Raw genomic sequence first — 6000 nt, forward strand, 5'->3', positions numbered from 1 at the left:
ATTAATTTATAAATGAAGGCCTTCTCTGTATAAATTGTGTCTGAATATGTTTGTGTTATCTGTAATAGTGGTGCCTTTGTTCGTTTTATAGTGTAAACAAACTGCATCATACCGCCACAAATACAACACACCCCACACGATCGCATTGTAATGGCATTGCCCACTCCCTGTGACTTTATAAAATTGGAAAAAAGAACCAATAAGCATATCAGGAATATGAAACCATGCTTCTCTTCTTCTTATATCAACTAGCAGGGATAGTCGACTTATACCCCTACGTCTTAACAAATCCATGATTTTCCGAAAACTTGATCCCCGATTGCAAAATCAACGGTCAACATTTTATACAAAATTTTGTCTAAAAATCGTGAAATTGACATAACGTTTTGTATGTTTGTGAACAACGTAAGACAAAAAACATTGGATCGTTCGAAGAGACTTGTATAATAATGTTTAATGATCACAATAAAGGATCGTTATCATTGATTTGGTCGTTCTCAGTAAAATGATGCAGGGCGGAATCCGTGTCTCTTTCAGACTGCTATTTCACAGTTTTATAAAGATAGTAATCTATAACTGACTCAACTCTCCACTTTTACAATAGATAGACACAAACGTACCACATGCTTCCACAGTGCACATGTTTCACTATCATGAATTATTATCGTAGATAAAAAACACAAATAGTTTCCATTATTTTGACTCCTTTCTGTTTAAAATGGAGGGAAAGAAAGCCTTTCTGCTTTATGAAGATGCCAAAATTCGATTAAATTTAAGCAGATGACCGACTTTGATACGAAAAGCTGTCATTTATTCGATTAAAAGCTGTAGATATTGACCTTTAGATTTTACAAGTATAGTTTTACGGTGATACCGCCTACCAACAAATTTAAGTTTTCGATCATTCAAATAATATGATCGCCGAGTTATACCAAAATGGTATACTGCACAGTGTTGAATTGCTTTTGCACACCTTGAAGTTTCAGTGATCGTGAGAGTGTTAATCTAATTTCGTATATGCCATTCGAGATAGACGAGCTGTGATATTCTTAGTTCTTATGGCAATAAAATCGTAGGTTTCTAACAATTGTGTTTACACGAAAAGCAAATATTTCAAGAAAACAAGCTATTCAATACACCGGTTTTGATTTATCCATTCTCCTATTCTTGCTTTTATCAGACAGACAAGATTAACTATTATGAAATAAGATCTGTACCCCGGTTTCGCTGCTGGAAATTAAAGTTACTAAAGCAGTCAGGCCCGCATATGAAGGAAAGAACCTACCATGAACCTAGCATTATGACGTTGCGCATCATTTCCAATCATGACTACACCAAAGCTTTAATGGATGATGTCGCATCTCACACTAATCAAAGAGACATCTCGTTATCACTGTCACAATGTGGCGGATGTTTACATCTTCACATAAAACAACATCAGTTAATTAAGCTACTGAGAGGTCCTTTGGTCAAAGGCAAGTGTGGCTCCCTCGTCTTAAATCCAGCCAGAAGCAATCCCCCGGCATGTAAAGGTGTGATTAAGGCGTATTTACGAAAAATAAAAGAGAATGGTCATTGTTCGATGTAATTGCTCTTTGTGAATCTTTTCTAATCAATACAATGGACGATTGTTAATGAGACAGTGTATGTGGAACCGGTACTTGGGTACTTTCCTCAACCTAGCAAGATTTCCTCAACCTAGCAAGATAGGTTTGATGCGACCTCATTTCGCTAAAATTTCATAAATCGGCCATCTGAAAGGAAACAATACTAATAGTGGATCAATGGAAAAATACATTACGTTATAAGTACAGAATAGCGGGAGTTTACAAAGTGCGCGAGATTGTTCTAAATTATATGACGTGTACATTGTGTGATTAAATTGGGAATTCCTTATGTTCTATTCTTTTAAAATGCCTTTCTGTTTCCTACACTTCCTCTACGTTTTGACCTTGAAGTTAGTGTTCACCTCTTTGAGGATATCACCTTAGTTACCAAGACATACCAAAGTCTATTATATCTTTTATGTAAGTCTGTAGTCTACTGGTAAGACCGTTGTCAGTATAATGTGACCGATTTATATGCTGTTCAATGTCTTCGAGATTGAGATAGTACTTTGGTGAGATAACACTATGACATTTGAGAGTTCGACTATTATAAGAAGACACAACACCAACATTCAGTAATCTCCGAAAACACACCTATACACAGAGATGACCCGTATAAAATTGTCTTAGCTTTCAATTATATAACCCAAAGATATAAGCTATAGTCAGAAGCTGAACTAATATCATCATTCAGGCTCATGTAAGAACGGCCTTTCCTTTGTGCAATATGTTACCTGTGCAAAGGTATGCTTAGGAGGCTGTGGTAAATTCGTGATATACCTTTCCTGATAGGTGGACACATCATAACATAACTGGTCACATTATACTAACAAAGGACAAACCAGTCGTCCCACTCCCTTTATGTTGAGCGCTAAGGAGGAACAGAAACTACAACTGTTATAGATTATGGGACAGAATCCAGAGCCTCCCCCTACAAAGGCTAGTGCACAACTCAATTAAAACAGTGAGACAATGTCGATGGATAACTTGAAATAAAAAATTAAGGACGAAGAGTAAATAATAGATCTCAAATGCAGTCACCTTTACCGATCATGCACTCGGGGAAGCAGATGGAAATCTAACGAACTCTATGTAGGGCAGACCATCAATATATAACGTTTTAGTCTTGATCATAGATATTTCTCCTAAACATTAAGGATCCGCACCTCTGAGGTTTCAGTCTTGTTGAAATCTCGTTTCGATCTAGATCAAAGAAGGTTTGAGATTTTCAGATAAAATTGATCATTTGCAGCTATTGTCAAAGATTAGACTTCTATTAGATTTCTATTCTTTGCAGAGTTTACTTGGATTTTAAAAAATGACCCATTTGGCGGGCATTTTGAAAATTTCTGTTCTTCTCTGTAATTTGTGCCAAAGTTTTACCATTTTATACTTAATTGTTTTTACTTCAATCATCACAACGATCTAAAAACTTAATGTGTAAAAATGTGCTATATAAAATATTCTGATGTGCTAAATATTGTCATCTTTCATACAATGTGTACCTTTTACTCCTTTGCAAATTGTTTGCATGTGCATTTCACATCAGAAATAATTACGGTCACAAAGTCACAATATCAATGATAATGCGAATAAATTACGTTTTTCTGACGTCACTTTCTTTTGTTGGCTTTTATATGATACTACTGGGGAACCAAGCAGGTCTCTGTTCAGGCTATTGTCTAATGCATCATTCTGATATACGTATTTTTAACGTGCTTTAATTGCACATCTTAAGACAGTGTTTCATCATAGTTTGTTAATAATCCTGTAGATAAATGAAGCGTCGGTGTCTTGGAATCCCGTCGTTCGTGATATTTATCAGAATGGGATATTTTCCGCTAGGTTCTCGGTATCAAGGGCCACCGTGTACTGCTCCAATAGTTATTTATCATCAGCTGTTCATCGGCCTATACAGAACTTCCGACAACACATAACAGAATTACTATTGTACACCTGCGGTCGCGGACATTGATTTCTGTTATTGAATGTTTCATGTTACAGGATGATGGTAACTTGACCAGGATACGTACATTGGGATGTCGGATCTATCCGGGCAACCAATACAATGATGACTGAAGCTTTTGTTTTTTCTCAATGTCGGAGATAAATTAATCAAGAGAGTGATTATCTGAGGACAGCATTAATTCCTACATTGTGTTTCTCGTCATTGCCGCTATAATTATAATGTATTTTTTTATTCTGGTCGACTGGAAGCTTAAGGTTTTGTAACCCAAACGTTATATATTGACGGATGATGATGTCGACAAAAGATGCTTATGATTGTGGGGCTCAAAGACGTATGCAACGCCTTCTATGTTTTCATAATTGACATTTTTGCATAGTTTCATAGTATCGGTTTGCCGTTATGTTTTAAGTTATCTAACACGTTTGTCCCGTATCCCACCTCAAGTCAATGTTTTCTCCTTAAAACTCGTGGAGTTGGTCATAAAAGGACAGTCCTATTGGCTACCGGAATGGAATATGATATACACAGACACTCTGTTTCAATATATCTGGATTGGTATATCTTATTGTTGCACAACTCACAGAAGAAGTATGAGAGAAGTTGTTTTCTGTCTAATTTAAATAACGTACTCGTTTATTTTGAAAGAAGTTATATTTTGTTATGGCCAGTATGGCGTGTGAAGCAAATTATGATAAATTCTGTCAACTTTAAATAAATTCCTAAAATATATCTGAAAACTACTAATTGGGTAAATTATTTCATACTTTTTTGCAGCAATTTAGAGTCAATTTTTGATTCAATATATAACTGTCTTCCGCCGTTTAGCGGACACTAAGTCATTCAATAACGTATGAATTTCTTGTTGAAGATATTTCTGTGTAAGTAGAATAATGGTAAAATTTCATGACTATGATTACGGTGGATCCATGTGATATAGCTTAACAGAATCATAAACCTTTCAAAAAGCAAGTTTTAAATTGCACAAATGTACATCATAATAAATTTAATGCGTTTTTTTACAGAAGTGAGATCTGTAAATGTAGCGAAATGTAGGCCCTTTTTCTAGATCGCATTTTGATAATGCAATTGAATGTAAATTGAATTTGAACGAATAATCATGTAATCGAATTTCCATACAAAAGACAATGTTTTCTCTACCAGAGCGTACCAGAACGAGTGACGGATTCTGCATTCGGATTATAATTAAAAAAAAGTATTGAGAACTACAAAAAAACCCGAAACGCAATTATTATGCAAGAGTGTTTGTCAGAATACTATAAAAATGGATTTTATATATTTCAAAGAACAGAATAAATTCAATGCAGATTCAAATTTTCCATATCAGACCATAAAGCTGTATATCGACCATGATACCTTTGTTTTTAAAATGTATCCATTTAAAAAAAACAACAACAAATATTCAGCACGCACGCACTCATAGTTTCCTTAGTTATATATATAAACCGTGATGTTTTATTTTATAAAAACAACTTACTGAAATACTGTATAAAACCACACTTTACGTATCATTTAATGATAAGATGGTACATAGAGGGACATCTTGTATCAGTAATTTAGTACCAGGTGTGTCAAGTATATATATAAGTGTTTCTGATATCATGGCAATGTGAATGTTACCCGGTTAAAAGTAAAAAATGATTTCAACATTGATTAAATAAACGTATCAAGAAACTATCAAGTCGTAATCTGTTAGTTCCAAATAAGATGAAAACGTGTAAATAATTTTCATACATAGATATCCAACAGAAAATAAAGCTGTGTTGAAGTTACTAAACGGGTCTAGAATTTTCACATTGAGTGATAAAACAAACTATCAATGCAGACCTACCTTGATATAAAGGGTTCCAAAATCTGCCAAGAGAACTTCGAGTTTACCTTACTCTCACGTACACTGTTACCTCTCGCTGTCAGATGTGCACATTGATGAATTCCGTTGGATTTGGACTTATAAAGCTAGGCTACGGACGCAACAAGGTTAAGTTTACACAACAGCACTCTTACGATTTTACGACAATCGTGATAAGAGAGTAACCCACCCCAGCTAAATCTACTCTGTCAACAGATCCAAGCGCGTCGCTAACTATCAATGTTCTGCTATCGGAACTCTGCGACGCGTGGGTAGAAGGGGTGTCATCGACTCCGGACGATAGTATGTTCCGTACGTCAGGCCAAACCAATAGGAACATATTGGAATCGCCTACAGAGGGCTGTTCACTTAGTAATGACGTGCCACTTCACGGCTGATAGGTGCTAGTGATAGTAGTCAGCATAGCTACACGGTATTGGATATTACATACAGTGTTTTGGACTAAACTAAATTCATTGAAGTTCTTTACTGACATAAAGTCATATTAATGATTATATAACAATAAATTCCATAAATTTACAATATATTGAAGGTGC

The 6000-nt window shown here is 35.3% G+C and overlaps 1 protein-coding gene across 1 annotated transcript in view; it reads right to left on the reverse strand.

Moving 5' to 3' along the window:
* The window catches only part of LOC138329145 (uncharacterized), a 34690-nt gene extending 28982 nt beyond the window's left edge, over nucleotides 1-5708 (reverse strand). The window contains exon 1 of the mRNA XM_069275908.1: nucleotides 5426-5708. The gene's annotated coding sequence lies outside the window, so the exon portion shown is untranslated. The remainder of the gene's footprint in view (nucleotides 1-5425) is intronic.
* Between the last annotated feature and the right edge of the window lie 292 nt (nucleotides 5709-6000).

The sequence above is a fragment of the Argopecten irradians genome, chromosome 8, assembly GCF_041381155.1.
Source record: "Argopecten irradians isolate NY chromosome 8, Ai_NY, whole genome shotgun sequence".
Lineage (NCBI taxonomy): Eukaryota > Metazoa > Mollusca > Bivalvia > Pectinida > Pectinidae > Argopecten > Argopecten irradians.